Source organism: Haliotis cracherodii, unplaced genomic scaffold (assembly GCF_022045235.1).
Source record: "Haliotis cracherodii isolate W230 unplaced genomic scaffold, xgHalCrac1.p SCAF_10, whole genome shotgun sequence".
NCBI classification, from domain to species: Eukaryota; Metazoa; Mollusca; class Gastropoda; order Lepetellida; family Haliotidae; genus Haliotis; species Haliotis cracherodii.
In genome coordinates this window covers 39,409,570-39,435,184 of record NW_027266265.1, presented here as the reverse complement: position 1 = coordinate 39,435,184, position 25,615 = coordinate 39,409,570, and the positions used below count along the sequence as shown (strand labels likewise).

The 25,615-nt window shown below is 43.3% G+C and overlaps 1 protein-coding gene across 3 annotated transcripts in view; it reads left to right on the top strand.

Annotated features, from left to right (window-relative positions):
- Positions 1-25,615, top strand: part of LOC139454367 (uncharacterized) — a 128,112-nt gene that overhangs the window by 10,065 nt on the left and 92,432 nt on the right. Inside the window, exon 2 of one of the 3 annotated variants that reach the window (XM_071236021.1) lies at positions 18,380-18,498. The exons of 1 other annotated variant lie outside the window; for it this stretch is intronic. The gene's annotated coding sequence lies outside the window, so the exon portion shown is untranslated. Of the gene's footprint in view, positions 1-18,379; positions 18,499-24,887; positions 24,961-25,615 lie in introns of those variants that run through there. One more of the 3 variants, XM_071236022.1, reaches the window with a different exon arrangement.

Sequence of the window (25,615 nt, the reverse complement as noted above, 5' to 3'; positions counted from 1 at the left end):
TCTGCTTCCATTCGTGATAGTGAGTCACCGTACACATCTCCCAACATTTACGCCTTAGCGTCCCTTTTAAGCGATTTTTTTCTTTAATATTTCCGCCCAAATGTTCAACGTGATCCCCTCCTACTGATGAAAGTCATTGATAACTGTTCAGCGCGAGCCAACAGTAGCGAATAAGGAACGCAGGGTCTGTTTTGAATCAATTAGCAGGCCCTTCTCGCCCCAAATGTAGCTTGTTTTCGTTAATGTCCGGTTTCAGGGCAGTAATTGCCCGAAAAATATCCCTGGACAATCTGTGAGTATTCAATTGGCTGTTCGTGAAATAGGCCCTGGTGTATCAGAATATATCTGGGAACATAACACATTCATTATGCAGACACAGTGTCACCTTGATGTATAATTGAACTGAGTTAGACTCGTTATCGGAAAAAAATTAAAGCGTCTGTCACGGACGCAAAGAAGGAGGGATTTGTTATAAAACTGGCCGATATTTCTGACTATACATTCCAAGAATGAGTCAGTACCAGTGAGAATTCATTTATTAGGTCAGACAGAACGGGTTTCAAAACTGTGTCACGTCGTGTCACTGACCACAAAACGGGTAATTTAATCAGTCCTGACAAGAAACATTGAAAATCAAATCATCGTCTCGGTTTGCTCTAGGCAAATGATGAAAAAGAGTACGATGTATGAAATGCAACCCTCAGTGTTTATAGATGAAACGACTGCATTGTAGTGAGCGGATTTGATGTGTGTTGGAAGGGACCAATAAGCACTTTGAGACACCCGGAACGCTTTGAAACACAAAAATGATGGGGTGAGAATATAGACATTAAAATCGACAAGAAAAAAGATATTTCGACATTATGAGAAAATGTTAACGAAATCCAACATTTTTCGCAACTAACTTGCAGATGTATCGTACTAGACGTTTTCTGATGAAGGATGCCCAAACCTAGCCTTCAAACTTTATTTTCAAACAAAAATCAATAAACGAATGCTGCGTTCATTCCGAAATCGTTGGTCTTTCAATAAGAAATAAAAAGCACTTAATAACCCTCTTCGTCAGAGATTCCACTTGACGTTGCCAATACGCCAGCGTTAACCTATGGTCCTCACTTTATTACCGATATAGCCATTGTATAAATTCTCATCACAGGCACAAACATGGGATATAACATGCTGTCATCAGAAATAACTTCATAACATCATCTAAAAGGCAAATGCTATCGCTGAAAAAACTCGAGATGATTTTTTTATGCAGGGGACTATTTTAATCCCCAAAGAAGACTATGATGAATTCATTTGGTTGTAAAACTACTTAAAAGCATCAATTAGGCCACACAGAGGTGAGATTGATGTTTCCAACTTTTGACACACGACACTTCATCACTAGAAGTAACTTAATGCACTTCTGCTGTCGTCTGTCGCGTGCCAAAACTCTATCATTCATTATCACCATTACTCTGATTCAGCAGACGACAACGCCGCCATCTTGAAAAGATTAGCTTTATCCTAACCTGACAGCCATATAAGCCAGCCCACCGGTCATTGTGGAGATTAGGCATGAATTTTATTGTCTCGCCATCTCCACCTTCTCTGCCTGAATGTGGCAGGAGAGTGCGTATGACAATGATGACAAGTGACCCCATGTACAGCGCTGCCACCTTGCGATAAAGCTGTCACCACTGACGATAATTCTGAACCGAGCCACCTGAGTCTGAATAATCTACTTATCCCTGATGTACTGCTTGTACCGTCATTCACAACAAGGGGAGGTAATTTTCATCCAGGGCATGGATATTACATTATCTTATCACAGGCCAACTCGCTGATGAAATATTGTCATAATATTTTATATGATAAAGAAGATGCTTGCAAATAATAAATGGGTATGGAAATACTAATATGCATGTCATGGGTCATCATATGTCGAGTGCATTGTAAAAAAACATGTAACGGTCAAGATGTCAAACGTGCCGTAGCACAAAATTTGTTATGTGTATTTCAACCATTTTCGCGATTTATGCTAATTTGGATGGTTTGGGTAGCAGCAAATCCTTTATGGGAGTATTTACTGGGAAGAAAGTGAAATGTAACTACGTATTCAGTACGAGTTCAGCGACGCCTCTTTGTCTGCGTTTCATTAAAGACACAAATTAATGACCCCAGAGCGACCAACCTCCAGTAACAATTGGCACAGTTAATGTTGCTTTATGTCGGTGTCAGATGGTCGCTATTTCTACAGTACATCCGTCTGTCAAAGTTAACACTGCCACAAGATAATACGTTTTTCACCATTCCAAGTTTATTTTCTGCAGTATATGTTGCCTTGTGATTGATTCGTCGCTGCGATCCAACGAGATCAGCGTCTTTTCGTTATTGAAAGAACGCCCCTTCCGTTCCTTAATTCTTGAAATTGATTTGCAATTACAGTGGAATTCCATGACATGTAATCCTGATTATGTCTCTCTCGCTGGCCATTCCTTCTTGGCAGGCTCTCCCGTAGAATAAAAGTCGGTAATGTGTTAAACGTTTTAACAGAATAACTGCTGACGATACACCCAGGATTAAGTGGGATAGGGAAACGGGGGACTTGGGACCAGGGGAAGACTTCAGTCCATCCATCAAAATGTCGGCATGGGTTTCTGGCGTAGAGGACATCATGAACCGGAAGTTATGGGACGTGTGTGAGCGTGAGGGGTTTACGCCATATTTCCCGATATTGCAGCCGTGTCAAGGTGGGGATGGAACAATTGGCTTGTGGGGACTCATTACCAGCTCTCCGGAAAGAAGAGAAAACACACAACCGTACCCACCGGTCTGTAAGGCTCATGCAAGTGGATGGAGCTGAGTGTTGCAGGACTCGTCGTCATGTGTGGTACAGATAGCCATGCTGGTAATTTCGTTCGTCAATTCGCGGGCGGTCGGGTAGCCTAGTGGTTAAAGTGTTCGCTCGTCACGCCGAAGTCCCGGGTTCGATTCCCGACATGGGTACAATGTTTGAAGCCCATTTCTGGTGTCCCCCGCCGTGATATTGCTGGAATATTGCTCAAAGCGGCGTAAAACCATATTCACTCACTCACTCGTCACTTCGCCAACCAGCTCTTTGTAAATTCAGTTTGCAATAATTCCACAAAATCAAAATCATAATTAATTTTATATTTAAGGTACATGTTTAGATTAAATTTCATTAGATGATACTTGTTGTTACCCTGCCTGGCGCTCGGCATTAAGGGGCTAAAACAAGAACTGGTCGGCTCGGAGTCAGTATACTGTGTCTGAGTAGGGTATTCATGTTAGACTGCGGCATGGTATCTCAGTGTGGGACTATAAATCGGCATCAGTCCGGACTAGTACAAGCAGCCACACAAACACACACACACGTGCATGCACGTCGCTATATAAGTGCAATAATCTTTGACGCGACGTTAAACCCCCTTTACACCTCACCTCATTTCACCTCACCCCAGGCCTTGTGAGTCACAGAGAGGCCATGAGACATTAAGGTTCATTGCATGTTTGATTATAGGGTGTCGTTCTTATGAGAACCTGGTTTCTGATGGACGTTTAGTGAACTAGAGTATGTGAACGCCACTGTTGTCGAGCTGCATGGCGTCATGGCACAGTGGGTCCACCCGAATCCCATAACGCTCCACCCCTAATGACATCCTGGCTGTATTGTATTCTGAACGGGTGTAGGTAATAAACTAAAGCTCCATTAAAACCGTTTGAATGGCGTCAAATGCTTACGTCTGTTCCTGTCAGGTAAGTCGACAGTTCTTTCTTAGGGGTATTGTGTGTCGCATTGCCTGCCAACAGTAATCGTTTGTGTTCGTGAACAAAGAAGGATATTATTATGCATCTACCCAGAATAGGTCTGAATGTTGTAGATTGTGGCGGATGAAGGTATACATTGGGAGTCATCTCCTGCTCATTGTGCTGGTACATTAAGATGGTGGACCGAGAGGCAGAAGCAGACTTGTGACGATACACAATCAGTCATGGAGAGCGAGTAATGTTTTTCAGTGTGAACTTGATAACTGAGTACAACCCATCTAGTCAATGGATGCAGTCATGCAGTGGGTGGCTGTTGCTGTACGGTACAGTTTTTCAATATGACAGCTGTATCAAGATAAATGAACAAGTATTGGCGTGGCAAATCAATGGTTCATAGCAAGAGCAACGACCCGCGCCGTCGGGTGGCGATGGCAGTCAATCGGCCAGGTCACACTCTGTGAGTACCCAATCCCCGTTTCTAGTGGCTCTTACGACACTCTTAGAGTACTGCGGATCTATTCTGTCTCTGGCAATCATGATGTACTGAGGATCTATTCTGTCCCTGACAATCATGGTGTACTGGAGATCTATTCTGTCCCTGGCAATCATGATGTACTGAGGATCTATTCTGTCCCTAAAATCATGATGTACTGAGGATCTATTCTGTCTCTGACAATCATGATGTACTGAGGATCTATTCTGTCCCTGACAATCATGGTGTACAGAGGATCTATTCTGTCCCTGACAATCATGATGTACTGAGGATCTATTCTGTCCCTAAAATCATGGTGTACCGAGGATCTATTCTGTCCCTGGAAATCATGGTGTACAGAGGATCTATTCTGTCTCTGACAATCATGGTGCACTGAGGATCTATTCTGTCCCTGACAATCATGATGTACAGAGGATCTATTCTGCCCCTGGATATCATGGTGTACAGAGGATCTATTCTGTCTCTGGCAATCATGGTGTACAGAGGATCTATTCTGTCCCTGACAATCATGGTGTACTGAGGATCTATTCTGTCCCTGGCAATCATGATGTACTGAGGATCTATTCTGTCTCTGACAATCATGATGTACTGAGGATCTATTCTGTCTCTGACAATCATGATGTACTGAGGATCTATTCTGTCCCTGACAATCATGATGTACAGAGGATCTATTCTGCCCCTGGATATCATGGTGTACAGAGGATCTATTCTGTCTCTGGCAATCATGGTGTACAGAGGATCTATTCTGTCCCTGACAATCATGGTGTACTGAGGATCTATTCTGTCTCTGGCAATCATGATGTACAGAGAATCTATTCGGTCCCTAAAATCACGGTTTACTGAGGATCTATTCTGTCCCTGACAATCATGGTGTACTGGAGATCTATTCTGTCCCTGGCAATCATGGTGTACTGGAGATCTATTCTGTCCCTGACAATCATGGTGCACTGAGGTTCTATTCTGTCCCTGACAATCATGATGTACAGAGGATCTATTCTGTCCCTGGATATCATGGTGTACAGAGGATCTATTCTGTCCCTGACAATCATGGTGTACTGAGGATCTATTCTGTCCCTGACAATCATGATGTACAGAGGATCTATTCTGTCCCTGACAATCATGGTGTACTGGAGATCTATTCTGTCCCTGACAATCATGGTGTACTGGAGATCTATTCTGTCCCTGAACATCATGGTGTACTGGAGATCTATTCTGTCCCTGACAATCATGGTGTACTGGAGATCTATTCTGTCCCTGACAATCATGATGTACTGAGGATCTATTCCGTCCCTTGCAATCATGATATACTGAGGATCTATTCTGTCCTTGACAATTATGACGTATTAAGCATCTAATCTGTCCTAAAATCTTGCTGTACAGAGGCTCTATTCTGCCCCGGGCAATCATGGGGTGTTGGTAACCTTTTGAGACCCAGAATTCCAAAGGGGAGAGAAGCATTGGGTGCTTGGGGACAATATTGCCCTGGACTTCACAGGGGGGCCATATATGAAAATATTCAGTCAAAGACAGAGCTATGAGTTGAATGTGAACTAGATCACTGAGTACTTCCCCTGTATACAGATAAAGCAGTCATGTGTACAGGTAGTTAAGAAATTGTAGGTCTGTTCAGGTTTGTGAATTCAGTCAGAGTTGAAATTGAGTTTGTGCTTTAAAACATGTTTTCAGTTCAAATATTTCCATTATCACAACGCTGGTTGGATTTATAGATCAGCGTTGCACCAAAGACCACCAACGCAATGGAATTAATTTGAAAAACGACATCACAACAGAGTGTTAATCTCACAAGTGCATTGATGTTGCATGAATGATAGAAACATGTGGACCCAGGCATGTGCGCTGTTGCCAACTGCTGATGATTCTATTTGTGACCGATGCTGGAACCCGGATCTACGATGCCACGTATTAGCTCTCCAGTCTGTCCCAGTTGTCACGTTCTGGCACTATCAGGGATTACCAAGTCATTTCAAAAATTAAAATCATCTTTCCGTTCTTTCATCACGTAGATCTCAACAGAGCCATGAACACTTACGCGAACCACCAGAGACGCCCGGCGCCGCATCGTCCATGTGTAGGTTTGTCCGGATCTGATTGATGTCTGTAGGGGTAAATAACACTAATCACATCATCGACATATCGCGGACAGCTTACTGATGATTAGCCAGGGTGTTAGAATATTAGGATATCTGGCAATACTAAAGTCTTCTTACGTCAGGGGTTGTGGAAGGGCGGTGTTTCGATGGTCAGCGCACCATCATAAGTCGCTGATTCGATTCTCCATATTGACACAGGGTGGTACATACAGAAACTCAACCGATTTTATTTAAACGAAATATATCAATATGAATGGATAGAAGTTTACATCTCCGAGGCTTTCCGACCCACTGCGTTCAAGATACTTGCACATTTATAGCGACGTGCATGCATGTGTGTGTTTGTGGCTGCTTGTACTTGTCCGGACTGATGCTGATTTATAGTGCTAGCACACTGAGATACCATGCCGCAGTTTAACATGAATACCCCACTCAGACACAGTATACTGACTCCGAGCCGACCAGTCCTTGTTTTAGCCCCTTAATGTCGAGCGCCAACCAGGGTAACAACAAGTACCATCTTTTAACATCTTTTAGTATAACGGTGCCAGAGATCGAACCCCCGACATTCCGCTCTCAAGGCAGACTTTCTGCCACTAGACCACGAAGGCGGTCCTTTTATCCAAGAGTGTTCAAATATTTGATATCAAAAGACAGGACGGTGCAATTCTATTTACCATCCAAACTTACTCTTCCAACTATTTCAGTTTGTAAACAGTAATAACCAGTGTATTGAGGGTAAAAGGTACAACAAATATGCATCAATGGCAGACAGATAAGTGATGCCATTTGATTTTGAAGTCAGGGTAACCGATGACGTCACAATGGTTTGCAAAGTATTGTGATGCAATTTCATTTAGCCGATGATCTCATCTAAGCGATATGTCCTTTGGAAGCCAGTTTTGGGTGATAAATTGGTTTAGCTACAAGCTTTAAGAGGCGATACATCCACCCTCCTCTTCTTTCTCGGTCACACTTCAGAAGTTGGCTGCTGGAGCTGATTGTGGGTGAGGGCGGAATAGGGATGAATGTTTTGTGAAATAATGCTGTGGGATCTGTCAGAGAGACTAGATGGTCTGTTTCTACCTTATTACAGAGAGACTAGATGGTCTGTTTCTACCTTATTACAGAGAGACATGTGGGTAAAAGAGAATACTAAGCTCATTTTTGTTAGATGCCATTTTTACGAAACGAGTGGACTTTCTATGGTATCTGACCGAGCATAGAAAGTTCACTCGTTTTGTAAAAATGGTATCTGACAAGAATGAGTGTGGTATTTGATTTATTATCCATGTTAAATATGTATGAAAGTGTAAATACATAACAATTTTATTCGTTGACAGACCAAACTGAAACCGGTTGCAAAATCTGGTTGCGCATGAATATTGATATATGTCCAGATATGGGCATTGTTGACATTGCTATGCATACGCATTAACAACATGCGCCTGCAGATGTGTTTGAAAACAAAACAGCACCGACGCCCAAGATCCTTTTAGAAGAATTTGTTCAACTTATGAGAATTCAAGCGCCATGTTGTTAGTATGCAGGACACCTATAAGAAAATTTGAAAAGTCACATTAGCGCCACGCTTTGAATATCGGACCAGCAGTCCGTCTGTACATCAAAAATGGTTCGGTTTCTTTGATCTATCAGCTGAATTTATATCATGTCCGTACCATTTGGGAAGAGCGAAATAAGAGTGTTCGCCAAAGACATTAATGTTGACTGTACCACCCTTAATCAACACGCTCAAGTCTGCTTGTATGTCAGCTTCGAACGAAGGGCAAGGTCACCACCGGACAACCGTGATCTACTCAGCGTTTTACGCTAGAGATATTATTGTTCACCTTTGGGATATATTGGGCCACATAATCAGAAATCAGGCACACTTCTACGGAGTTTTCGGAAGATTTGTATCGGACATTTTCACTTTGAGTGATCTGGTTGTGCAGTCGTGAACAAACAACTCCCGAAACAGTGCCACAAAATACGATTCGAAGAGGACACTGATGGCACAACCGGATTTTCCCAAGTATATCTAGATATCTGTCTAGATAGTTTAAACTGACTTCATTTCACCACGCTTATCCTTTTACGTTAAATCAAATTGGAAGTCCTACATTGTAAATGGATATAGCTCCATTTAATGTCTGTGGAAGCTCAATGCATTACTTATATAGGATACAAACCGAATTTGATGCGGGTGACTATCTTGTTTGGTTTAATAAAGTGTTTGTTAATGTCCCTCGCTCACGTGAGATTGCTTCAGTTCTGCCTTGGAGTTGCAAAATGAATGACGTCTCGCGAATTTTTATGAATGAAAAAAGTAGTCCCGGTGTGACAGAGGTCACGGTTATCCAATCAAAACGAATAAAACAAGGTCAACCTAGTACGACACACGTGTGACGTACGAATTTAGCTATAGTATCTTACCACCTGTATTTTCACCACGTGGGTAATAATTAACAATACTTCCTTAACCAGCATGTCAAGTGTTTTTGTTTTTTTATTTGTTTCTTGATTAACGCCGCGCTCGTATTCCAGCTATATGACGGCTGTCTTAAATAATCGAGTCTGGACCAAACAATACAGTGATTGATATCATGAGCATCGATCCACGCATTTGGGATAGGAAGACCTATTCTAACCCGCATCTTCACGGGTAGCATATCATGTAGTTTGTGGTTTCGAGAACGTGCTTAATTGGACCACTCTAGTGTTCCAAAAATATCTAGTTACACGGCGTGTTTACATATAGTGGCATGAATGTGGCATCAAGATAAAAACCCGCGACACCTCAAAGGTGTCTATATATACGGATATCTATACCACTCAACTGTTGTCATATACCGTGCTCTTGGTCCAGTAAACGTCTCCCCGATAAGCTGTCATGCTGTGATATCACTGTATCGCTGTTCAATACGGCGTAAAACACAATGCATTCACTCACTGTCGATCGGGATGCTGACCTGTTTCATATTGGTAACACTCACAAAGTACATTATTGTGAGTTTATGTCGTGGAGACATAGGAATGCCCCTTTACACATGTGAGAAGTATTATTCGGCTACATAGTACACTGAGTGCTGAAACCTCCCCGGGGCACAGTTCACTGAGGCTAGCAGCTATGTGAGGGGTGGAGTATCGGGCGGGGGGGGGGGGGGGGGGGGACTCGGGCACTAACAGCGCCTCCCTAGAGTAGTATTTCCGTGCATCTTGCCCTGGGGAAGGGTCTACTGCACCACGTACATCTTTCCCTCCGCGAGGGGGTCAGTGCCCGTATGTGATGTAGCCTAATGGTAAGTGTGTTCAAACGGCATAGATACGACCTGGGTTTGATCCCCATATGGTACAATATGGAATCTCTTTGTATTATATTGATATATTACTGTGGTATTGCAAATGGCAGCGTTAAGATCATAATCTACCAAGCGACTTTGATGAGTTCCAATAAACTCCAGGGAGCTCCGTTAATTACAGACTTCTGTCAATCGATAATGTCTGCATCAACACATTATCGGAACCAATAAAGAGTAAAGAACATTTTTTCAAATGTGTCTGTTACAAAAATTACGCATCCCATATTCTGCGGTGCATATCCTAGATATACTGAGTGAGTGATATTGGTATAACGCGGCCCTTGAAAATTACTTCCGGGGTTACAGCCACAAGTGACCAAGTTACAGACCTTAACACATTTCAGTGAAATGTGACGGCCATACTGATTGACAAATGAGCATAATCGGAGCGCAGTTTGATTTGCGGATACTGGCATGGCTAAGGGGTGCAACTCTGTACTGTAATCTTATATTCATTTGCCCACTTGGCAGCCACTGCCTCGGGGCTAATAGGGGCACTTAGCTTAAATCTTCTACCTCGCCTCACAGATGGCAGTTAAGCTATAGCCAATTTGAACCTCACTTACCCAGATACACATCAGACAGGAAGTTCACACCTTTTACCAGGGTCGTCTTGAAAGTAGATGAAATGAAGAACCAATTTACTTGTTATTTGTGTTATCAATGCAGTTGGTAAAGCCTGACTGCACACAATGAAAGGAGTATATCACTGAATAGAAGCAGAGTCTAGCTGGAGGCCATAGTCCTTGTGAGCCAGATACAGAGTGGTGTCATCAACAATAACCGTGTTTTTACTGTAATCCAAGCCACACAGGTACCACAATCAGACTCTATAGATACCTGAAGATAGGTGTGTCCATGCTATTGAAACCGGAGTACTCACCTGTACATGGAAGACACATGTCGAGTCGTGGCTCTCAAGCATACCAGATACATACTAGGCAACTTGACAATGTACGTAAACGTGCACACACAATATGTGGGTATATCAACAATGTACTTTACGAACTGGATGAAATACTTACTGTCGCCGTTGTAACATATATAGTGGGTGATTGTTGTGGTATTCCAGGATGTCAAGTTTGGCATGCGTCAGCTGTGGCGGTAGTGAGATGCTTGTGCAAGTGCTCCTATCAATAACCGTCTGATCCGGTATGTTAGAATGCGGTATGAATGGCAGGTAGTTTTTCGGTAGATCTAATTGTAATGGAGACGAAACTAAGAGCGGGAACAGGAATTGACGTTGTTATATAAAATCGGAGAAAATTCATAAGGGTTCATCAAAGCAAGCAGTCTGATGGATTCATTTGCACAGACACAGACACACAGACACACAGACAGACACACACACACACACACACACACACACACACACACGGATTGTACTTGCAGTATATTATCATGTTCCGTTATTAAGCATTAATGACTTTTGTTTTTATTCATCTACTCCGTGGCTGTGTAACTGAGCGATGAAATGACATGTCTGTGATGGAATGGCTGGAATTGGCAAAGAAAAAAAAGAATAATTCTGAGACGGTTAAATTGCCACAGATTCAATGTATTTTTTTAAAATATGGGTTTCAGGCATGGTTACATGAGGGAGGGGGGGGGGGGGAGGGGGGGGGGGGATGACGCAGGGTGTCTCATCTCATGGCGTACAATGAAGGCGTCGCGCTCCAGAAGTGTAGTACGTCATCTTTTTACTCACTCTATGGCCACGGAGAATATATTTTTCAAATATCTGAGTGGGATACGATTTCCTGGCTAATTCTGTTGATAAAGAAGGGCCTGTCAGCCCTGGTATGTGGAGCTCATACCCTGCCTTTGTTGGTATCTGTGGGGTGTATTTCCTACAGCAGCGTGATCGTGCACGCCATGCCAGAGATGACAGGACTTGAAGACAGCCTCATGGCAACATCTCTATCTGCGGAATGTCATGCTGGGAGGGTACACACCATGACACCAGCAACACAGGACACCTTCTCTCACGTCTCTGTGGCCTCTGGCAGGAGGGTTGTACATGATGTAGAACACTCTGGATGAAGTCCTGGGTAGACACGGATATGAAACAGCACACGTTCTTCATTTAGCAGTACAGCTTACGCGTCTCTACGATCCTCCTCCTCCTCATCATCATCATCATCATCACCATCATCATAATAATAATCAGTGGTAGTAGTAGCACGTAGTAGATGTTGATGTCGTCTGGGACGATGTATTTGTTTCTGTGTGTTGCTTGTAGTAGAGGCGTGGGTTCCATCAATCATGTAGTGTCACATTCCATGAGTATCACAAGCAGTTATCACTGATGTGACTGACAACAATATCCCCCAGCAATATTGCCAGCAGTAACACTGATCTTTGTAGACACGTTAACATGCTAACAGTCTTCCCGCCCCGGGCAGAACATGGTAAAAAGGGCGCTGTGAAGGTGAAAAGTAAGTCGCGTCCAATTTATGGGTAGAAAAGAGGTCTCTCAACTCCCAAGTATTCCTTACTTGTGAAAGATCCCCAGTACCCCTTACCTCTTCCCAATACTCCTTACCTGTCCCCCAGTACCTCTTACCTGTCGCCAGTACCCCCTTCTGTCCCCAGTACACCTTACCTGATCCCCCCCCCACCGTACCCCTTACCCGTCCCCAGTACCCCTCAGCTCTCCACAATACTCCTTACCTGTCCCCCAGTAACCCTTACCTGTTCAAAGTACCCCCCTGTCCCAGTACCCCTTACCTACCCCCCAGTACCCCTTACCTGTCCCCCAGTACCCTCACCTGTCCCCAGTACCCCTTACCTGCCCCACCCCACCCCTTACCTGTCCCCCCTGTACCCAGTATCTCTTACCTGTCCCCCAGTACCCCTTACCTGTCCCCGAGTACCCAGGACCTCTTACCTGTCCTAGTACCCCCTGCGTGCCCCCCAGTACCCCTTACCTGTCCTAGTACCTCTGTGACTCGAACAATGCCTTATTATTAGCGGCATTGTGAAGGCTGTAGTATCAATAAAGACAGCGTTGACTTATGAATTTCAACTTCAAGTTGTTAATTCTTTCTGTTCGGCGTAAAGATTCTAGTACATGCACCGTAAAGGTTCTAGCATGTGTACCGACAAAACGAATAAGATGCTTAAATCCATAAGTCAACCAAGTGCTTGAAAAAGGTACAAGCACCTGCACCAAACGCCGTACAGAAATAATAATGAAGTTGAAATCAATAAGTCAACTCTATTTTCATCGAGCAGCACGCAACAACAGGGCCATCCGGTGTGAAGAGAAAGAAAGAAAGTTTGTACTATATATTGTATCTTAAGCTTACCGTCCCTATAGCGTGATGGTGGGGGTCGGCCTACATGATCATACATGGTTGCGTCAGTGTATCCCTGTACCCGGCCAGCGTGGCTCGACGCTCACTCCTACAGCTCTGTCGGCCCTAACCCACTCCATGGATATCTGATTCCGTCATACAATCCATCAACCAAAAGTCGGGTTCTGTGTGAGTGAATGTTGCTTTACGCCGCGGTAGCAATATACCGGCTGTGTCACGATGGTCTGTGAATACTCGAGTCAGGACCAGGACAACGCCCCACGTCGTCAGGGTACGATGACACGCAATCAGCCAGGCTACATAGCTTGACCATCTGATCCCCATGTCAGTCGGCCTTTACAAACACAAGTTTCTTGAACCACTTCCGACTCCAATTGCCCTCAGCGGTTATTATGTAAAATGTTGACTTCAATGGACTTCAAAATTTACAACAAACTATTTCTGTCCATTTCACTCCTCATTCTGATGCTGACGAAGGCCAGCTTCAAGATTGCTGACTGATGATATCCCTTCACTCTAAAAGGCTGCAGACGGGCTGATTTATTTCCGTATAAGGCCACCGGCCCAAGACAACACTGCTGTATGATGTAGATCTAGTATGCACAGTACGTCATTAGTACATGAATTCCCTTTGGTTATTTACAAAGATCAGCATTATAAATATATTTCACATATTACAAACGCTTGATGTGTACAGACTTTAAAGAAGTAACGTTCCATAGAGACCCCATTTACACAAAATGTTTGTCATAAAATGTCAAACTTAGACATTGATAAACGTAGATTATGTGTACACATGCATATAAAACAACCCGAATTAAAATACATGATGAACATGAGTACGTTCAAATGCCACGTAGTAATCGTATTCATGACAGGCTGTAGTCTAGGGATTTCATTGCTGCCAAGGTAAAAGATTACATTTTTTCAAAGACTGTTGTTATTTGAAGCCAGCTAACCGCCAAAAGAAGCCATTTATATTTGAAGGGCGCGTTGTTGTTGGGGTTGGAGGACACGTGTGCCTGGCCCAGTCATCTGAGAGCATCGCCAGTATCACAGCGATATCACATATGCTGAGGTAGCCTTGTGGTTAAAGCGTTCGCTCGTCACGCCGAAGACCCGGGTTCGATTCCCGACATGGGTACAATGTGTGAAGCCCATTTCTGGGGTCCCCTGCCGAGATATTGCTGGAATAGTGCTAAAAGCGGCGTAAAACCATACTCACTGACTCACTCTATACTATCGCTGCTCAAAGCTCCCCACTGTGATAGGTGGCTACAACCATGCTTGGAGTTGAGCTTGCAGCCGGCTGACCATCATATTTACAAACAAGCGATGATTGGCGTTTCATTATTTTCTTGTTCGTCAATTTGAATTTCTGTTTCATTACAACTTATTATGTAATTGATACAGTAAGAATCTAAGGGGGTGATTATCCGTTCGTCTGTAATCTCGAACCAATCTAATCAAACAAACTATGGGAAATATGGTCAGTAGTAAACCTTTTCAAAATGCACTATAATTGCATTCCCAAAGACATAACCAAAAGTATAAACGTTACTATATTTGGGGTTTAAGGGCAAATTTCAAGATTCTTGTAATGGCCGCGCCCGCACTGGTGGCAACGATGTTACCGAGAGTGTAACGAAGGTGTCATGTGCTGGGAAGGAGCTTGCGCCAGGCTCTCCTTATTGCGGTGTTTGGGTCCAGACATGGGCCATCTGCAACACACACATCCATTCTACGAGGATTCTCGGATGGGGTAGGTCCCAAGTAACCAATACTCCGTTAAAGTCGACTTTAGTGGATTGGGTGGCAAGGGCCTATGGTCTGACTGACTGTGCGTGGATATTTGCTCATGCCATCAGCCACTGGTTTGTCTCATCCACTTGGTGGTAACAAATTGAGTATTATGTTCCTTATTTGAATATGGGTGATCAAGTACCTGTTGAATCTATTGCCTCTTTGGGGACAATCCTACGTGGGTGTTTCTACTCCTTCTCCATCGAGAAACGCGGAGACCAAGTCGTTTATTAGGGTCAGCATTTACCATAACCATCATGCATGAATACATTAACTGCTGACTAAAACGTCCCTAATCTCATTACCTGATCAGACGAAAGTGCCCCTATCTATTAAGCTATCCGAATAACGTCAGTTCCAGCATCGGTACAAATGACTGAACAGTGTTATGTCTCCATAACTGGTCGATTGCTATATCTTGCTAAATGGCTCTCCCTGATCTGGCAGTATGAACCCTTGTCCTGCTGGGTCGGTGAAAGCATTCTAGCATTAGCGAAGAATTGATGTTTCAGATAATGAAATTTGGTCACATAAAATGGCTGTGTATATGGTGTCATTGGTGGTACTTGGTGCAACATTTGTCTGCTGGCAAGTCGTTAGTGTGGCAGTGCTGTTGAAATCAACAGTAATGAAATGGTCTGCTCGTAGCAATTATTCTCAAAGAACGTGATTAATGCTCCCAGGCTGTGTGAACGTTCTGCAAGATACATTCAACACCGGATAACACGAAGTGATAGCAATACTTCGGCTAGGGCGATCCCAGAGCACTTCCCGGCAGTGGTGTTGGTTGGGTGGCAGTCGTCAAAGGGATCGTAATTTTCTGTGCCGAGTTGCGTCCCTTTGGTGTACCAGAAACCTATGATCGCGGGTTCGCAACCCAGATTCCTCCTTATAATGTCTTGTGGTTTATCAGAACCATACCCATGCTCATAGGTTTGACAAAATGTGAGACGTCTCAGACCTGCATCACTTAGGCTTTCCTCCAACATCAAGCTGACATTTCTTGATATAACAGAAACACTGTTCAAAGCGGTGTTGAACGTAATATGATATAAACTTAAATAAGACGTCAACGGCTTAGAATAACTAGATTCGCCGAAACAGATTCCATTGGGCGTAAAAAGCAAAATAGCAATAAAAATTATATCACTGGGTCACTGAAAATGTGATGACACCAGGTGTTCGCGAAAAGGGGAAACATGTCCTGCTCTACCGGCAGCACCCGCCACTTATACAATTTAAGTAAAAAAGTAACTGTTTGTTGCCTGACGCCGCACAGCAGTACTCCTGCCATGGGGCAGCGGCCTTTAAACAACCCAGACAATCTTGTGACGGACCAGAAGAGCCAGTGACACGATAGCGCGTCTAACTCACTCACGCTGAGGAGTGGTAACACATATGTGATTATTCATGCGGATTAAGAACTAACTGTTTGAGAATCATTAGATTTCGTAATTTCGTTGGCTGTCCAGGTTTTGAAACATTTTTACGCCGCTGTCAATATTTAGCCCACAACATGGCGGGGGACACCAAGATTGGGTTGCACAGGTTATTGTTTGTTTGTTGTTTAACGCTGCACTCAGCAATATTCCAGCGACATGACGGCATGACATCATGAGCATCGATCGACGCAATTGGGATACGATGACATGCATCAACCAAGTCAGCGAGCCTGACATACCGATCCCGTTAGTCGCCTCTTACGACAAGCATAGTCGCCTTTTACGGAAAGCCTGGTTGCTGAAGACCAATTCTACCCCGGATCTTTAAGGGTCGAAGCCTGGTCTTATGGCTGTCGAGCGAACCCTATAACCACCAGTTCAAGCGTAGATACGGCTTTCTTGAAAAGAACGGGTGCCCTTTGTGCATGTCAATATGTAAGTGTTGAATGCAATTAATCCGCATAGCAATATGCATGTTTTTTGTTGTTGTTTTTAAAAAAAACGTTGTTTGGACTATGTGTGTGGAAAAGGGGATATTCACTGCATCCGATGTCTCGTACATTATTGCTTTTCTCGCAATATGTTTCCGAATAATGGCAGTTTATATTAAGTATTAACGGCATTGGTATAAAGTGAGACCACAGAGACAAAACGAGGCAATTATATCGCCTTTGTCCACAATCCGCGTATCCCTGCTGTAGTCTGTCATACAGACCCTGAAACAAATAAATCCAATACAACCCATGCAAGTCGATAATGTTTCATTGAAAGTTTGGCAATTCTAGATTGCAGTATCTGAAAATGAAGAAAGTTTCTGGGTTCCTTGTTAATTAAATTTTATAACTAGAATTTTACAAATGTTTTTTTCTGTAAAATATGTTCATTTCAGGGACTAGATGTTAGTCTATCCCCGCTGTTAACGAAAGCCTTTTCCCAATACAGTATCACTGCCAATGCCATTTCTGTATAACCAGTGTTAAGTATTGAATTTAAAAGCAGCAAACGCAATGTAAAATCTCTTTACTCGGGGATTAATCAATTCTTAATCTCCATTAAAAAACATTCAACGATTATTCAACCCCGGACAAGGTTAAAGTCAAATTGATATATTTCCGAAATTGACGGAAAACAGCGCTCACGCACGCAAGCATATAACATTATTATTCACAGTGTATTCAAATCACCATGGTGAAATATGCCCTACAAAAATCAAACATACATGATTAATTTTATTTGGTTAATAAATGAGCATTGAAATTCTGTCCTAGTCAACAAGTCACACCCCTTTATAGCGCTGAAGTCCTTCAGTGGCGTGGAATCACCAACCTCCTTATAGCGGCTATTATCTTCATGGCTTCATTAACACGCCGAACAAAGACGTGGGATGCAGGTAATGCTGGGAGTCTCTCCATGCTGTGAAGTCGCAATGTACCAGGTGTGTTCCTGCCGACACAGTCTAAACACCACCTTTATACCAGCCGTGTTGTCGGACTCCACATAGCTAATAATTGGCCTTCACGGGACCACTCAAACTGGACTATTTACATTCGCAGCATAATTGAAGGCGTGCGAGCTGCCCTAGGCCACACAGGGCTGTGACGGACAACGGCAGGAGATCTGAGGACATGGATATATCGTCTTTGTAAACACGTGGATTATAGGAAGTCTGGATTATCGGTGACCAGTGGGCTAGCTTATCGGAGGCTGGTGATCCTTATTGGGCTGATTGACACCTTGACCCGTGTCCAGGATCGAGTGGAGGGTTTATCAGCACGTTCGATCAACACTGATGGGACGGTGTATCGCGGAGACTGAGATAGTTAGGGGATCCACCCACACAGGTATACTTGAGAGTGTGTGTGACATTTTATTGTGAGTTACCTCGCCGCTGGACGCTGTAAAGAGACCCAGGCAACAGTGACTCACATCTCACCTGGTCTTGTACTCATTCACCCCTGTCTGCGCGTTACGGACAGCTGATACCAATAACCTACTTCAACACGTTGTTTAAACCACCAATGGAATACATCTGTTGAGATTGTCACCTCCCTTTCATTTTTATCTCAACCAGGATGACCCGGAAGTTAATACCTGACGGCAGACGACAATCGCTGCTCAAGCAGACGACACATTGATGGATACTGTGTTGAACGTGTAGTGTGAGACGGATAAGGCGTACTTCGATAGGCGGTAAGTGATTTAACAAATTACATCTTTTATCGATATTGACAGTGGTGATAACCTAGAGATATATGTGGGAGATTGAGATTGGCATTTCCCTTAAACCCCTGACAACGTGAACGCGGCATCATGCTAACTGGCTCGCACACTGAGATACTATAATGCGCCATTAAGCTTGACTTGCCCCGATCAATGGCACCTCTCAGGTATGGCTATCATTGAAAGCCTGGTTAAATACAGCGTGTATCGCGCGTTTTGTGATTGTCGATTTTATCAATATTCGCCATACTCTGTAAAATGGCTCAAGGAATTCCCTTACAGCCTCGGGCAAATTTAGCCATTTGTGATTTTCTAAATAGACACACACAATGGTTGTCATGCATAGATGCAAGCCCTTAATAAGAGCAGAAAGTTTTCAAAAGACGGAAAATTGCATGCACGGTGATACCACATGGTTGATCAAGGCTACTGTCATCTAAGTAATTAACATCCGTCTTTCATGTACATGCAGCCGTTTTGTTAGACCAGCTGGAATGATCTATCGGCGACATAAACAGCAAATAGTGCCAAAATGTCGGTTTAACCCTTGTAACCACATACGACAAGGTCAACCAAACACTGTTAGCTAACCCACCTGATTTCACCATTACGAGTTCAGTCAGGGCGATGGTGTAGGCTGGTGCTCAAAGTGTTCATTTATAGGCGGTCGAAAACCCAGGTTCGATTCTTAACATGTGCACCATTTGTTAGCCGATCCTTGGTGCTGGAGTACTGAAAGAATCGGCGTAAAGCTTCACTTATTACACATCCCCACGCTACAGTCATCCGGAGAGCGGAGGTCCGAGGTTCGAACCCCGGCTGCGACGTACCAAAAGACGGTAAAAGTTGGTACTTCTTGTTACCCAGCCTGGTCCTCGGCATTAAGGGGCTAAAACAAGGACTGGTCGGCTCGGAGTCAGTATACTGAGTGGGATATTTATGTCAAACTGCGGCATGGCATCTCATTGGGTTAGCACTATAAAATGGCATTAGTTCGGACTAGTACAAACAAACACACACACATACATATAAGCACATCGCCATATAGTGCAATAACTCGACGTTAAACCCTATTTCACCTCATCTCGATTTTCGACACAAAAGCAGCTCTTACAGTAATGGTATTATGTTGACTGCCAGGCAGAAGAACGTATACACCCATGGATGATGGTTGCTGAACAAACAAGAAATGGTTATTCGATGGTGATGTATTTGATACGGGTATCATAGTTGTGTTTTGGACCTTAGGTTTGTAGTGTTTCTGTTTTTAGCCTAGTAACTTTTTGTTAACTTTTGTAATTGTTTGGTCAAATTCAATGAAAGTGGCAGTTTTTGTGGTATTCCGAGATTTTCGTTTGTCAGAGATTCGAACTTGTGAAAAACTGCCAAAACTGTCAGAAAGATAGAGAGACAGGCATATAAATACATGTAGATGGATGTTATATAGGATAGGAATTTGGACTGGTGCCTCGATAGTTAAAGGTATCTCTCCGAAAAAGGTATATAATACGGACCACGTCTAACTTTTATCAATCTGTCCCGCCAACCAGTATTTGGTTTTAGTGCATATCACGCCAATCAAATCTGTCCCATCAACCCAACCATCCTGTGTTTTCGCGCATACCACGGTAAACATAAACAATCTGTCCTTACTGTCGTCAAACGTTATAGCGCATAGATTCTTTTCATACCACGTCAAACCGTACCACAAATCTCTAAGTGAACAAATCTGTTTCACCAATGTCTATGTGTTTAAAGTGCATACCACGTCAAACAAGTCTGTTTCGCCAATCTCTATGTGTGACTGGCCGCTGGAATCAGGTACCACGGGAACAACGTCTATTTTCACTCTGTAACTCCCCAGCGGGCGCGGGCGGACCAGTCGTCTAAGGCGCCGCGATTCGTTGTGCAGAGTTGCGGCCCTTGGGCATACCAGAAACCTACATGTATGATTGTGGGTTCGAATGCCGGTTCGCCCCGATTACGTTTCTAGGTTTGTCAGCACCATACCCGTGCTCGTGGGTCTCACCGAAGTGGTAAACGTCTGAGACCTGCACCATCTTCCTCCCACATTAAGGTGACACGCTGCGACATAACTGGAATACTGTTAAAAGCGGCGTTAAACCCAGCTCACTCACTCACTCGCTGTAACTCCCCAGCAATAGCAAATGAATTCCATTATACATTTCGATGTTAAGCTTTTGATAACAAATGACTTTCACTTATTCCTGAAAGATATTTAACTTAGTTAAATGTGTTTTCATTTTAAATGAAAACACATTTAACCAAGTTAAATATATTTGAAAGCCTATTTTCAACAACCAAATTAAATGAACTAAAACGTCTATCAAAATATGCATTATTTGTATTTATCACTTTGAATGCTAAATGTAAATGCACACAGCCTTCTTGGTGTACATATTATATGGATCTCTGTACTTTATGTAAGCTCTTGTACCACCGTCGGTGGTCTATGGAGGAAAAACGAATCTATCTGAATCTATAGCGTATACCACGTCAAACAAACGTCTCACCAATCATCACGTGATCGAATTGAATACTCCTGGTTCAAGTTAAGATGGACCTTGTACCAGAAATATTGGGGGAGGGGGGGGGGGGCTATATTGATTTCGTGTTCCGGACCTACTGCATCATGTGTTCAGGAAGGTAATTGACCTGTACGTCTGTTGCGCAGTGTCAGCACTTTATCAACCGCTCTTAAATGTTAACTTGCCACGATGTGTATGTAGCAGATGCTGAGTTTTACCTGGTAGCAACCGGGACACCAGGTGCTCCATCTCACAGCGTCACGTGAATATACCTCGTAGTGAACCATTCAATATTATCAAATACTGCTGCAGGCTTAACATGTTAAGCAACAAAGCGGATTTCGCTTTGGATACTAAAGTTCTTCAAAGCTGTCCTGTGTCCATATTGATGGCGCTTCCTACTTCGTGTCGGGGGGCAATAAAGTAGCTCGGCCTCTCAGCAAAACCTGACACACTATATTTTATGTTGGCTATTTAGAATGTTTGCATCTATAGGCAGCTTTATTACAGCCCAGAGATTGATGGCTGGTTATGTAGTCTAAAAATACACTTATCTCGTATCAGTATATCAAACAGCACTGTTCGTACGACATGAACATTTTAATTACGACAAACCACGCGTTTTATTCCTCGTATTACAAAGTTTAAATAACCCGATGTGTCACTTGCACTGACTCATGTACATCGTTGGTGGTTTATGAAGAATTAATAGATTCAGATTTGATGTGCCATCAGATTGTGGGGTAATCTTGTAGGATGTGGTCGTAGTTAACATACCGTTCATACCGTCAGGTTGTGGGGGTAGATGGGGGCACATTCTTTGATGTCAATAATTACTGTTATTCCAGCCATGGCGAAGTTTAGCTCAGAGCTCCATTCAAGCTTAGCAATACCAGAGAGTGAGACGTCGACAGTGTTCCAGCTACATCTCAGTAAATACCTGAGCCCGTGTCAGAAAACCCAGTGGTTGATTGCATGAGCACCCACACACGACGTCGAGAAACCAAGACAAACATCAGACCAAGGCACTGGCTGATTCAGATTTGTGTCGGGATGCAGGGTTGTCTGTCATGCAGACCCTGAAACAAATGTATCCAATACAGCCCGTTCAAGTCTATAATATTGAGCAAGTCTAGATTACTGAAGTATCAGGAAAATGAAGATAGTCTCTGGGCTACCTTTTATTATATTTCATAACTATAATTTAACAACTTTTTTATCCATAAAATAAGTTCATTTCAGAGACTAGATGTTAGTCTAGGGTGCAGGGGACCGACCCTTAGTGTCAGCCTGTGACTGTCCCTCCATACCGCCTCTGTCCAGTACAAGGAGGGTCAAGGAGCGGTCGGGTAGCCTAGTGGTTAAAGCGTTCGCTTGTTGATTTCCCACAAGTGTACAATATGTAAAGCTTATTTCTGGTGTCCCCCGCCGAGATATTGATGGAATATCGCTTATGCGGCGTAAAACCATACTCACTAATTCACTTAAAGAGGGTAGGAAATATACTAAACTAACGAATACAAAACAGAAGTAAAACTGTTTTATTAAAACTAAATAATATTTTACGTAACCTTTTTTCAAAATATTGTCAAACATATTGCTCCTAAATGAGTTGAAGCATACTTTTTGTAACATGGACGATGTATTAGGAAGTCCGTTAACTCGTTCTTTATTTAAACAGCTGTGCGAGATATATCCGTAGACGGGAATGGACGATAAATAATAGTGTCTATTGATTTTAATATAGCGAATCCAGTTTAACATGAAACGATATGAGCTAGCCTATGTTATGGAGATATGTAGATATACTTGATGGCTGATGGCGGCTATCTTGGAATATATATAATTGGAGTATTTCTTTGTATGTTTTCAAAGTACGTAAAACTGAAGATGATCCAAGATCAATAAGACCTACAACTGCCACTTATAATGAAAATGTTGATAAAATACATAGGATGATGAACGACTCACCACACGTCACATTGGCAATACAGCTGGCATCTCTCGTCATAGACTAACATCTAGTCTCTGAAGTTAACATATCGTACATAAAAAACAGTTGTTCAGTTATGTTAATAAAAATATAATAAAAAGGAGCCCAGTGCCTCTCTTCATTTTCAGGGTCTTGGGGAGTGGGGGTGAGGTTCGCCGCATCCTAATACTAAACACTAATGACAGCTAGAGATTTACTGATAATTCGGCAGATTTGTACATACCCTGATACTGCAGTGATCTAGACTTGCCAAACATTATAGACTTGCATGGGCGTTATTTGATATATATTTGTATCAGGGTCTGTAAGACAGACTACTCTCGTCAGTTTGTGGAGAACATTCTGAAGACTGAACTGGGCATGACAAAGGTTTCAGCACGCTGGGTTCCGAGGCTTCTGTCTCCTGACGCTCCAGGTTCATCACATCTTGACGTCCTTTTGAAGCAGACCCGGCTGATTTTATCGAGAGATTTGTAACCATGGACGGGTCTTGGTATCACCACTTTCAGCCCGATTCTAAACAGCCAAATCAGTGGACACTTCTATCGTTCCCTCTTCCGAAAAAGTCAAAGCCAGTTCCGTCTTCGGTCTCACAATTTAATGGCCAATATTATGCTAATCTGCTTAGGGAACTGCGTGGGAATATTAAGGCTAAGCGTCGTGAAAAGCTAAAGGTGTTTTGTTCCCGGACAACGTGCATAAGTTTGTTGTCACCATGACTGCAATACATTTTTGTGATTTGTAGTACTCATTTCACCGTCAGATTTCCACCTCTTCCTAAAAGTGAAGCAAGGACAGTCTGGCAAGAATTATGTAAATGATGATGACGTCATTTCTTCTGCGAGGAGAGGTGAAATTGGGTTTAACGTCGCGTCCAAGATAATTGCACTTATATAGCGACGTGTATGCATGTGTGTGTGTGTGTGTGTGTGTGTGTGTGTGTGTGTGTGTGTGTGGCTGCTTGTACTAGTCCGGACTGATGCCGATTTATAGTGCTAGCTCACTGAGATACCATGCCGCAGTTTAATATGAATACCCCACTCAGACACAGTATATTGACTCCGAGCCGACCAGTCCTTGATTTAGCCCCTTAATGCCGAGTGCCAGACAGGGTAACAACAAGTACCATCCTTAAACGTATTTTGGTATGACGCGCCCGGGGATCGAACCCCGGACCTTCCGTTCTCCCAGACGCTCTACCAGTACATTTCTGCTGTGGGGGACGTTTTCCACCAGTAGGAGGAAGCCTTCTACATCTGTGAGATCCAGGCACACCTTCGTTGGCAGAAATGTGTGGACCTCGGAGGGGATTATGTTGAAAAATAATTAGCAACCAAGGCTCAGAATGTTTCAGCCACCATTCGTATGTATTACTCACCACCTATAAACATGATACTTACAAAAACCCAAAGAATATTGTGATAACGGCTTCATTAAAAGTCCTGCCCGTAGCAGTGTATGCGCACGTGCACCGTCGCGCTGGCCGAAGCCGTCTATCGGACAACCGTAACAGTCGCCACACACCCGGCAGGCGCGGAGGAATATCAATATTTAATATTTCATTCGCATAGCCACGCTCTGTTGCACGTGATGTTAATGGGGCGAGGCAATATTGTGTTTATATGCAGTGTCTAACCTTTAGGACTACGGCGTAATTTTAATATTGCTTTTAAAATTACCCAGGCCAAAATAAAGGGAGATGTTCGGCTGATAAGATTGACATAGGATGGAGTTTGCCCGAGCGTGTGGAAAGAGTGTCTGTATGTGATGAGGTGGGAAGCTCATTTGTTGAGGATACAGAGAGGTGATCATTGGAAGTGTGATGAACGCTCAGACTCGGAGTGGTGCTATATCTAGTGCAGTACTCCACGGAGAGAGGACATTTAACAGGTATTGTGGCAACCTTTCACCAGGTGATTTGAATTTGGTGTGTAACCTACAGGTAAATTAATTGAGTGTTGTCCTACCGACCGGTGATAGCTTGGTGGTTCGTTCACTCTCCACACCTAACATCCGGGCTCGGTTCCTCGACAACGTGTGGATCGCATATTTGGCTGTCCATCTCGAAAATGTTTGGAGCGCATTCTTGCCGTCCAATGCCGTGATACATCTGAATGTGCTTAAAGCATGTAAGATACTACACGAGAACTCCCCGTCGAGCTTTCTATGAACTCTCCCTCGAGCTTTCTATGAACTCTCCCTCGAGCTTTCTGTACGCGTGTTAAATTTCGCATCATCTCCCTGTCGCTATACACACGGTATACGTCTGGAATTGGCGTTTCTTCTGAAACAAAATGTATAGAAGTTACCTTTAATTGACCATCTACACTTCATAGCAATACTCATACTGCCTTCAATTTGTTTGATAACTGATAGCGGTAATCCAGGGATCGTTAAGCATATATACACAGGGCTGAGAGATATGGCAGCAATTATCCGGAGTTTGACTTTTATCCACTACCTTGACACTATCTGCTGCGTATCGTAATGATCCTCACAGTATAGGGGCTGTATGAGACCCTTATCGGGAGTTGTCGCCATACTG